Here is a 13,095-nt window from a genome sequence, read left to right on the forward strand (position 1 = left end):
AGGATTGTACTACCGGCCACTTCACCCATAATACCCCTATTATTACATGAATTCCACAATAGCCCCATAGGAGGACATCAAGGAAGCTTGAAGACTTAACAGAGGCTGTTTAAGGAAGTTTATTGGAGGGGAATGAAGAAAGCCGTTCAGTAGTTTGTGGCAGACTGTGGAATCTGCCAGTAGGCCAATTATCTCTCCCTTTCACCAGCTGGCCTTCTACAAGTTCTACCTATTCCTGACAGAGTTTGGGTGGATATCTCCATGGACTTCATTGAAGGGCTTCCAAAATCTAAAGGATTTGATACCATCATGGTAGTGGTAGACCGACAGTCCAAGTACGCCCATTTCATCACCCTCAAACATCCATTTTCTGCTAAATCTGTAGTTTAGGTATTTGTTAAAGGAGTTGTGCACTTACATGGTTACCCTCGAAGCATCGTGTTTGATCGTGGCAAAATATTTACTAATTTATTCTGGGAAGAGCTCTTTCGTGTGATTGGACTCAGTTATGCAGAAGTACAGCTTACCATCTCCAGACGGATGGGCAAACAGAGGTAGTTAATAGAGGTATTGAAACTTATTTGAGATGTTTTACTATGAGCAACCCTAAACAATGGGCTAAGTGGGTGCCTTGGGCCAAGTTCTATTATAACACCTCATTTCACACTGCTACCCAAGCCACTCCCTTCGAAATTCTGTATGGCTGCCACCCCCTCCCCCGTACTTGGATACATAGCCAAGCTTAAGAACTTGCTACACAAGGCGCAACAAAGAATGATTAAGACGGCTAATGCAAAGAGGAGGGATGTGGAATTTGGCATAGGAGACTGGGTCTACCTTAAGCTTAAACCATATAGGCAGTCATCTATAGCAAAGCATAAGCATCTAAAGCTGGCACCACGATTTGTGGGGCCATTTTAGGTGACTGATTGCATCGGGAAGACAGCATACAAGCTTGCATTGCCAGCCAGAACAGGTATCCACCCTATGTTTCATATATCAGTCCTTCGAAAGGCAGTCAGTTGCAATCTGGCAAACATACCGATTCCCCTTAATGTGACCGACGAGTTGAGTTTCATAACACAACCTGCTGAATTGTTAGACATTAGAACTTCACCTTCTGGAGATCAACAAACAGAGATACTGATTCGTTGGGAGAATGGGGACAAAACCGAGGCAACATGGGAGCTTCCAGACATAATTAATGACCAATTTCCTGATTTTCACCTTGAGGACAAGGTGGCTCTTTGGGGGGCGGGTATTGATAAACCCTTAATAACCAAAGTATATGAAAGAAGAAAGAAAGTAAAGGAAAATAAGTAAATATTGAGAGTATATAAGGGCTAAGGAATATTGTTAGTTAGAGGAAAAACAAACAGAAAAGAGAGAGAGATTGGGGCCCACAGGAGGGTTAAGTTATTTGTAAGAGTGATTGAGGCCATGAGGGGCATTGGCAATTTTGTATCAATTCTCATATTTTGAGACTGATGGGAGAGAAGGGAAGCTCTCTAAATCTTCCCTATTGTTAATAAAATAAGGAAAGACATTCCAACCTTATCAGAATGTGGGAGTCGGAGGCGAGCCTAACATAAACATAGCTCAATGGTAATGACCATATAGTTCAAATCCTCATACCAACTTTTTTTTTCCCTAAAAAAACAAGCAAAGCCAACCTAACAAATAACTCAACCTCTAACCTCTTCATCCGAGATTCGTACCAATAAAAATAATATCCTCGATAAAAATTTGGATATTAGAAAGTGAAGAAATTACCCCGTTAAGAAACTTGATAACCTCCAATGCATTATATTCAACTACAAGTGGGTAATTCATCCAACCCACTCTCGCTTAACATCTAATAGGCCTCTCACTAGTCTTCATTTCAAGAAGACAAATATATCTTGTCTGCTCGATAAATTTACAACCATGCAACAAAGCACGACCAAAATGATCTCTGACTAGTTACCCAAGTCCACCTCTATCTTTATCATTCGACGACGCTGCATCAATGTCAAGCTTCCATAGGCCAGCAACAGGTGGAGACCAACAAAATAGGAAGACCCAGAGGGGTTGGGGTGAAGCAGGATATCAAAGACTCCCTCCCCTTGACGCGCTCACCAATCTGTCCAAATATGCCAAGAGATTGACGTTTGAAAACCTAAGATACTCCAAATCAGGACTCCCCTTCATGAAGCAAATGTCATTACGATGATTCCATAGACACCAAAGGATAGTTAGAGCATGGCCCAAATCCTCTGGCGAACAAAACTACCTCAATAGATTCCATTCATCAAGCAACGACCACCTACCATTATCTACACCAAATGAACCCACATGAGACAGTAGAAAATTCTTTCAAACATTCTTAGAGAATTTACGCTCCTACGTAATATGGCTTGTTGTTTCAACATGAGATATGCATAAAAAGCACCTTGTGAATTAGAGTAGGTTTCTTTAGAGTGTAAGATACTAACGACGGGGAGGTAAGGATTTGGGAGGAAAGTTTGATTCCATGTGCATAATTTATTTTCGTATACACTCTCTATATACTTTCTACACTTTATGTACTTTGGATATGTTTTTTTCCCTTCTTTTTTTTTAATGCCAAAAACAATGCATAAGATTATCATACAAATGAGAATAATGAGAAACTGATAAGCTACTCTCAAACATACTCTATACATAATCATCTAAACCACGTAAGTTAGGAAAATAAAAGAGGAAGGGATTGGTATCGTTTATCTCTTCGTTGTACATGATAGAGTCAGGGAGCTAAACGACAGAAAATGTATTGAATCGTTTACCTCTTCGCTGTACACGATAGAGTTAGGAAGCTAAGCGATAGAGTCAATCGTTTACCTCTTCGTTGTACATGATAGAGTCTGGGAGCTAAAGGATAGTGAGAGTATTGAATCGTTTACTTGTTCATTGTACACGATAAGATTAGAAAAACTAAACGATAGAGAGAGAATTGTATCGCTTTCCTCTTCGTATTCAACGATTGCTTTGGAAAGGGGCAACCTGCCCAATTTATATATCATTCCCTATTTTAGGGATACATAAGAATTAAAAAATTATTTAACGAATGACTAATGATATGAAGACACATGGTCTAATACATAGAGAAAGAATATTTGTTTGATATTATCCAATTCTAACAGAATTCTGGAGCATTAAGGGAATACTCCTTGACTCACCTCAGTGACATGACATTCTTCAACTGATGTGTTTTCTTGACTCTTCCTTGGTAGCTGACGTGGCAGAGTCTCTAACAACGTATAAGGCATAATAAAATTAGATATAATCATAGCATACCATTTGCAATAAACTAAAATTTGGAAATTATCATAATATACCATTTTGAATGATGAGTTTACAAGCACAACCTAAACAACCCAACAAATTAGTTTTACTTTAAACTTTTGGGTTGATCGGTGATTTATCATGATATCAAAGCAATAGGTCCTATGATCGAACTTCTTAACAATGATATTTTGTTGAAGTATTGATATAATTAAATTTACTATAACCCATTAACTTAAGTTTTTAAGTTTAATTATGATTTAACAATGCATAAGATAAATAGGAAAATTCAAAATCTTATTCACTAAAAAAAATTCAAATACATCTCATTGATGTGAAAAATGAGAGTTGCAGTAGCATGCTTGCTTTTTTCATTTTTTTAGAAAAAGAAAGTTTCCTTTATTTGTCAAAAGCAATATTGAATTTTGTGATAAATAAGTTGTTTGATTTAGTTTAGCACGTTGTTTGTTAATACAATAAATATGGACATGGAGTAAGAAATAGAATGTGAAGCTTTGAACTTAGACATCATACAAATAAGTAGATGCTCAATGTGGTTACCGATCCCAAATGATGGAGAATCCGGAAAGAATAATGGGCCACATTGTTGTCCAATGATAATGGCCCGATTTCCATTTATACGACTTTAAAATATAATACACAGTGATTACAAATTTATATTTTTAGAATTAATAATGAAGTATATGCGATATATTTTTTTTTAAATTTATAAATATAAAAAAATCTATTTGTGATATATTATATTGCTAATAAAAGTCTATCTACAATATGGTCTATCACTAATAAATTCAAATAGTTATCCGGTCGAAGTTTTACTATATTTGTAAATTTTTGTATATTATGCTATATTAATATTTTGGATTTTTAGTACACGCCCTTGAATCTTAAACTACATACTTCATAAAACCTGAACTTTAATTTCCTCTTCTAGTTATATGATTGCATGTATCTTTCTCCAATTTACTTCATAATAATAATAAAAATAATAATGATGTGGGATTAATATATATTTTTTCTTTAATTAAAAAGTATCTTTCAACGAATAATTAGAAGCCTCCAAGTCTATTTGGATTCACATGAGAAAAAAAATGTTTTTAAAAAAACTCATTTTTATTTAAATAATTTTGATAAAAATGGTTGAAAATATATTTTAAAAACTATTTAAATAAATTATTTTTTAAATTAAATATTTAAAAATAAATTCTAAACATACTTTTAGGAGCCACCTTGTAAACCGACCCAGAGGACGGCGTTAATTTTTGGGGTATAATGACGATCCAAGTTTTAAATGGACCGACAGACCGACATTATTTATGATCTGTATGTATATAAAGAAAACCCTTCATGAGTTCGAATTTGTTGGTCGGAGCGTAGCCTTATTTGTCCAATGCTTCCACAAGGAGAGTAACTTTTGTCTTGGTACGGCCGCGCCGGTACTTAAAACGGTTAAACCATATTCATCTGTAATCAATGAGTGCCGGTTAGTAATTTAAAGGAATATAGTATTTTAAATCTACATATCGCTACATTAATTTTTGACGTATATAGATAAGGAATTAAGAGTTTCATTTTGAAGACAGATTTAATTTCTATTTGAAAATATAACTACAAATTAATCGATAAGATAATATCATGTTGATGTGTTAGTGAAGATTGAGTACAATTATAACATTCTACTCGATGAGAAAACACCCCCTCACAAGTAAACTCTTTAAGCTACTAGCGGACCAATGTGATAAAGTTCAAAATACAACAAAATTTGAAAACAAAATTTTTAGGTTTTCTTTTTATTCAGATTAGAATTATATTAAATAAGGATAAAAGCATTTAGACATATAGTATGTCATGTTATAAATCCAACTATTTTTTTCTAAAAAAAAATTAAAATATGTATTATATAATGTAGTATAAATTAAATTAGGTTAAATTCCAATTTTGGTTCCTATGGTTTGGATAAAGTTGACCATTTTAAAATTTAGAATTTAGTTTGTATTATTTGATATAACTTTATACATAGTCCCTATGGTTTGTTAAATCCTCTCCAATAGTCTCTACCATAGAGACTATTTATTGTGAAACTATAAGGTGTAAATTCTAATTATAAACCATAAGATCTAAATTTTAATTTATTGCAAACCATAAGGACTAAAATTTCGATTTTTCCTATAAATTATATAATATTACAAAATAATAGTTAAACAATTTTTTTAACATGATACATGTTCATAATAAATTAATAATAATTTATTGCCAATTAATATTTAGTGGATAACTACAACTAGTTTACAATTGTTTAAATTATAATTTAATTTCTAAATTCTGCTACCAAACACATATATGAAAACGTGAAATACAACTCTGTTTTCATTTAATCTCTTGTTTTCAAGTTTATGTTTTAAGATTATTTACCAAACAGACTATTAGGGTTTGAGAAAGGTTGTGATTAAGGGTTGAGGCACGTTGAGGCACGTTGACGCTATCTTTATAGAAGATGTACCCCGACTTGTATCGAGTAATTTGACATTCCACTCCCAAGATACAACACCCTTAAAGAACGCTTGTGTGCAGCTAAGTGATCTTATGAATTTCATTGAACTTGTTGTTCACAAAACATTTTAGGAATCGAATATTGAAATCAGAGATTTTCTGTGTCTGTTAAGACTGTATATTGAAAGGAAGAAGAGGATTAAAAATTAAAGGCCGTAACCACTTTCACATAGTGTAAAAGTGTAACGACCTGACTCCCTAGGACTTATATTAGACCGATACTACATGCATGCATACATATCAAAACGACCATTTTTTATAGATTGACTAAAATCAAATAAATTTTATAAAATAAATAACTTTTATTAAGTCTAAATAATTGAAAATCTTTGATCAGGGTGCCCTTAAAAATAAAACAACAATGGAAAAAATTTAACTAAAACATCTAATAGTACAAAACTAAAATTTTCTAAATTCGTCGACAAAACTGAGATTTAAAATATGAAAACATGGAAACGTGAGCGGAAGCATCTGTCTAGTCCCAATGGCATGGTCACAGATTCCTCTTATCATTCGCCGATGTGTCCTTACCCATACTTGAAAAACATAACATAATAAAGCACGAGTATAAAATGCTCAATAAGAACCCCACTACCAGGGTCAGGCTATGAATAAATTGTTGGGATGTATGCCCTAAAGCCTCGTAATTGTATGTTATTTGAACCAATGGTTGATTACGTTATATATGCAATGATCCGTTAAAGGAAGACCCAAAGTTATTTTATATAAATTAAACATGTATGTAGTTGACATACAGGTGGATCATGTTTATATAATAACCTAAATGGTCTATAGTAAATGGATAAGGTTGAATGCCTTATCTTGACGACACTACGAATACGCACTTTGTAATTGTTACAATTGTTATAAAATATTACAAATGATTAGATCATGATCACTCATGTACAAACTTGTAAGTAGAGGTATCCTATACAAAGAGTTTGTATAAGAATGGACACTGAAATGATTAGTCTCTCTTTATAACGCCGTTACTTGAAGAGACTTACATTTCACTAGGATGACTATAGGTGCTTGACTTTAATCCCGAGTGAGTTGTGAATTCTTGCCTATGAGGGAGGTCATTTGATTTTCATGAGTGAGAGTGGCTAGATTTGTTAACTTAATATGCCTATTATTTTGGAGATTCGTTTGAGAGGAGTTGGGAACTCAACTACACAAGATGAAATTCACTCATTCTCATTATTAGGGTAAATAGATGAATTGCTCCCTTGAGGGCTGATTCTGGGTCTTAAACAATGAGGGCTCTCACTCTCTCATTAGCCAGAGAGAGGGTTTAGTTATAAGGGACTATGACTAATTATTCATTAGAGGGATTGATGGTACTTAAGGAGTTATATGTAACTATAGGGGCAAAACGGTAATTTTGACTCAGTTGTACTTGTGAACAATTTGTGAAGAGTTAATGCACCATTGATTGGCTATATCCAATAGAAACCAAAATATATTTACAATGCAAAGAATAACTATTGGTCTTTATTGGAGTGACCGATAGTTAATGAATGTTAATTAAAGATTTTAATTAATTAATCTCGTATCATTGAAGTTTCTAATCTGTAGGTCTATAAAATCTCATTACTAGCTTAAGAAGGATTTAATGAGAATCAATTAGTTTTGAATTGATTTGAATTGTTCAAATTAATTAAAGGGAATTAATTGTATGAGATACCATTAATATAATGTATGTTGATCCATTATAATATAAAGTTTAATGAGAGATAAATATGATTCAAGTATTTATTATATGAATGAGATTCATATAAAAAACTATATGTTAAAATTAATATGAATATGATTCATATTAAGACAATATAGTTTGATGAGAGAGGTTGTTATTTGAATAAGATTCAAACTATATGAATGTGATTCCATATAAAACTATAGAATAAAGTTTAATGTGAATATCATTCATATTAAAACTATAGTATATGAGAGGAAATACATTTGAATATGATTCAAACTATATGAATGTGATTCCATATAAAACTATAGAATAAAGTTTAATGTGAATATCATTCATATTAAAACTATAGTATATGAGAGGAAATACATTTGAATATGATTCAAATGTGATATTAATTAAATATATGATATTTAATTAATTAGATTAATTAATATTTATTTATTAAATAAAATAAAATAAAATAAAAGTTAATTCCCTTGCAGTTAGCAAGAGAGTTAACGTAGGATTGGGCAGAGTTATCTCCCCTCCCCTCTCATCAGTAGTAGATACAGAAGTTTTCTGCGTTGATTTATGGAAGAAGAAGAAATGTTCATTTTGAAAAATTCTCTCAAGGAATCACTCTCTCATTTTCCTTCCCTTATCAAAATCGAAGAGCCCACCACTCCTTCATTTCCCACCTTGAGAATAGCAAGGAAGACACTTGGTGGTAGTGTCCAAGGGTTGCTGTGTTTTGCTGTGTTCATAGAAGAATTTTTTTGTTCGTGACCACCGGGAGAGGAAAAACGTGAAAAACGGTTCTTCAAGTGTTAGTTCCCTTTTTCCTTTTCTCTTTATAATTTCGGTAGGAAAGCATGTTTTGGTTTATGATGTTTATCCTTTGTTTTCGTTATTCTCTGTTTTAAAGAGTTCCAAATTAAATTCTAAGACGTGAAGGCTTTGTACGCTTTCGCTTGAGAGTTCCAATCTCTTCAGTTGGTATAAGAGCCAAGTTGTGTCCTTGAATTTCTTTTTGGAACTTAAATTCAGAGGATTGATGAGTTGTTTCAATGCATTTTGAATGTATGGATGGTTTGCACTTTGGATGTTCCAAAAAGTGGTATGTAGATTTATCGCTTTAAAGTGTCTAAAGTTGTAAGGGTCTGGTATTTTGGACATTTAATTACTTCTATGGAGTTTGTAAGTCTGTGTCGATTGTGATGCAAGAGTTGCTAAGGAGATTGGTGCAAATTGGAGCAATTTTGGCCAAGGATTGAAGTAGGATTTTTATTTCTATGTTAGAGCATAACCGGCAGCATATACACAGAATGGTCATCATTGTTACGCTACTTGGAGTGTAATGCAACGCCACATAAACTTTGAGACCAACATAATTACGCTCTCAGTAGCGTAGCATTACACTGCGACAACTCGGAGACCAGCGTAACTATGGTGTCGAGAAGCGTTGTTACACTCTGAGTGGCTCTTGCGTGCGCACGAACGGCCGGCAGGTTGTGGGTTCGAAGCTTAGGTGATTTCCTGAGCAGTGTTTTTTTTTTTTTTTTTAAATATAGTTTCATTTATTATGTAATTTTATTGTTTTAAAATTAATTAAATTAATATAAAACTTATATTAATTTAATTAATTTCTTAGGATGCCAATTTTTAGTCCAAAGTATTTATTATATAGCATAATGTATGTCATATAGTTTTAAAATCCTACCATAAGATAAATATATTATCATGCATCATTTTTAATATAAGTGTTATATTATATAGTAGCATGATAAATTAAGCATGCTCATTCATCATATTAAATATAAATGTTATATTATATGATTGCAGACATTTATAATATTCATGCATCATACTATATTATAAATGTTATGTTGCATAGTTTAGATGTTGGATGTGTTTATTTTCATTACTTTATAGTAAAATTGTTATGTTATGTAATGCAAATGGAAATGCATGAAGCATGACATTACATAGAAAATATAATTGTTATATTTTTTTAATGTCATCTAGATACATGATTATAGGTTTTTAATTATTTCATTGACTTTATAAGTGTTATAAGTTTAATAAATTAGAATTAAAATCTATAATCAAGAATTGCATAATATACGTTAAAATTAATTTTAAATGGTTTAAAATTGATTTCACCTGAACCTATGTTAATATATTTATAATGTTATTAGAAATAGGCTAATATTTTATTTTCTTTTTATAGGATTAAAATGGAAATAATAAAAGATTAAATTTATAAAATAATTATCTATGAGGGATCCTTGTCTAAGGAAGGTTCTACCTAAGGTTGGAGTATTTAAGCTGACGGAAACGAAACACTCCTATTTAGAAACCGACCTGGAAGGTGTATTAGACAAGTATTTTATAAGCATGCAATAGATGATTATAATTTATTAAAGTGTTTAATAAATAATAATCATACATTGTTAAACTATCCAATATAAGAGTTATATTGGGCAAAATTAACAAGACTTATATAAATTTTTTAGCCTAATATTACCTAAGTTATGAACCTTCATTTGAAAAATACTTAGTGGGAGGAAAAAGATGTATATGATATGTTATTTTTTTCGCTTATGTTATCCCTTAAAGTTCACACCATGAGACTCGTGCTTGGTTGCGAGGCGCCCTGGGAGTGTCCCCCTCGGATGGTGTTTGTATGGGTCAATATTAAGGTGAATGGAGAAAACATTTATAGTAAGTGGGAGAAGGATGTATCAACATATCCTATGGTCTCCTTCATTGCTTTGGGTTGTGAGATCTTCTTGCACGACCTCAAGGTGTCCTGGGAACGTTCCTCTTTGGATGGTTTGTGCATTAGGTTAGTATCAGGACAAACTCCAGAAATAGATAGCGTCGTTTTAGTTTTGCCCCAATCAGTTTTTTCCTTCGATTGATTCATTGGAACGGAGCTCTAGGATCTAAAATGAAGAGTTACACTTACAAGAAATTGTTAAAGAAGTTAATGATTTCTTGACCTAATAAATGGTAACTAATTATTATAGGAATAAGAGTTATTATGGGGTAACAATTGGTTGAGAATGTCTCAATCTAGTGAAGAAATAACCAACCACCCTTCGGTGGCGCTTGTTCTAACTCACTGGAGTATCATAGCAATATAAATTTTGAATCAAGATGAATGAGATTCATATTAAATCTATTGAGTTCATTTTTAATTTCTATGCTGAATTAGAATGGGCAATAGGTTGTATATAGTTAATTAACATGTTTTATATAATTCAAAGTTATGTCATTTTCTCTCATGATTTTAATTTTTTTGATTATTGATATAAGTCAAAAGGCTGGATAAATATGTTACTTTGAAAAATGTTATCAACCCATAATGGCACTGTAATTTTGTCTCTTTTTTTCTTTTGGAAAATTTTCTAAAAAATAATTGTTGTCAATTCATGAAGGGTTCATGAATAATTTTTGAAATGATAGTTTAATTTTATTGTCTAGATAACATATGATGTATCTGGGTTCTAAGATAAAGTCATGAAAAAACATATTGTATGGTAGAGTCGTGGGAAGCTAAATGACCTCCAAAGTTAAGTATTATTTGAATCAAGAAAATTCTTTTGTGACAAGAGCCAATAAAGAAAATGTTTCCAAATTAGCTTGGGTAATCACATCATGAGGAATTTTTGAAATACCTCAAAAGAAAGAAAAATAAGAATAAGTAAATTTGATTTACTAAGTTATTGGTGTAGAATATAGATTCACACCTTGATTGAATAAGGATTCACTATCAAATTTTTACATCATCATAATTGTGTTGGGATTGGTGTCCTAATTCTCCCGGAGTCTCGTAGTTTATAAACTGTACACATTGTTATAAATAAAATAAGAGTTATTTTATTTGGCTTTTACTCATATCCAATAAACAAAGCTCCATGGTTCTTGTATGTAAACTTAAGCATGTATATGAGATATACAAGTGGATTATGCCTTAAATGATAACCTAAATAAGTCTGTAGTATAAAGATGAGGGAGGGATACCTGATCCTTGTGACACTACAGCTACGGTATGCCTTGTAGAAGTTTGCAAGTGTTGTGAACTACTACAAATGGTAGATCCTGACCATTCATGTGGAGGCATGCGAGTGGGGGTGTCCTTTACAAAGAGTTTGTATAAGACCAGACCACGAGATGACTAGTCTCTGTATATAACGCTGTTGATACTTGAGACTTACATCTCACCTAAATGACCATAGGTGACATGACCTCAATCTTAAGTGTTTTGGGAACCCTTGCCTTTGAGGGCGATCCTTTGATTAGTATGGGTGAGAGTGGCCAGATTGCCAATTCAACATGCCTATCTTTTTGGGGGCTTGTCTGATTTGGGAGTTGGGAACTCAATTACACAAGATGGAATTCATTCTTTCTTCGAAGTAGGGATAAGTAGATAGATTGTTCCCTTAAGGGCTGATTCTGAGTCTTGAACATAGTGGTCACAACTTCTCTTTGGAAGAGAGGACTCAATCATAGTAGGACTATGACTTATGTTCATTAGGGGGATTGGTGGTAATTAAGGAGTTAGATTCAACTATAGGGGCATAACGGTTATTGGCCCAGCTGTACTTACGAATGATCTGTGAAGGGTTATCGCACTGTGGATTGGTTGATATAGACACATAATATATCTTTAGTAAAGAGAGTTCAGTTGTCGGTCTTTAGTGGAGTGCCTGGCAGTTAACGGATGGTGGATCTCGTGACTAAAGAGTTTAGTCAATTATTCACGTACTGTTGGAGTTTCTAGCTACAGGTCCATGAGGTCTTTGATAGCTGGTAGAAATACAAGTTATTGTAGCTTTTTATTTAGAATTATGAGGGCTAACAAGTAGAATATGCGGTGATTATACCAAGAATTCATGTGAAAAGCGAACTTGCATAGATCAGCATGGAAAATCTCTGCTAACCCAATATTCTGCATTATTCTGCGTCAAAATGTCTATTTTTGTAGCTACCACAGGAATCGATCGCATACGGTGAGTCCCAAACCATCGCAAGGGTGATCGCTTACGTTTATCGCATGGATGTTGCGACTATAAAGTAATAACCATGATAGAAGGGTGATCGCAAGGTTGGTGGAATGCGATGGTACTTCGAAAAAAACGAGCATGAACGCATACTTGGTAGTATAAAAAAGATGATGTTGAAATTTCACCTATCGTGCCGTTAGTGGCAGTGATTCAGAGCGAGACCACCTATGCTGTCGACGATTGAGCTCTATAAATAGAGCCTTAGAGCCGAAATTCAAGGTATCCGAGCTTAAGGCTGATCCTTGTTATCACAGATGAGAGCTTGAAAAGACATTCTTTAGGGTTCTTCATTCCTTCAACCCATTCTGAGTGACAACCATAGATTTTCCGGAGATAAACCTCGAGAGAGACTACTCTATCGCCCATCCATGGCACCACCGACAGCCTTGACACACATCTAATGGAAGCAAGAGATTGCCTACGTCTAGCCCTCCACCTCTCTTCTATCTATGTATTGTATTACATTTTGGC

The sequence above is a fragment of the Benincasa hispida genome, chromosome 3 (genome assembly GCF_027475165.1).
Source record: "Benincasa hispida cultivar pf3 chromosome 3, pf3_genome.v1.1, whole genome shotgun sequence".
NCBI lineage: Eukaryota > Viridiplantae > Streptophyta > Magnoliopsida > Cucurbitales > Cucurbitaceae > Benincasa > Benincasa hispida.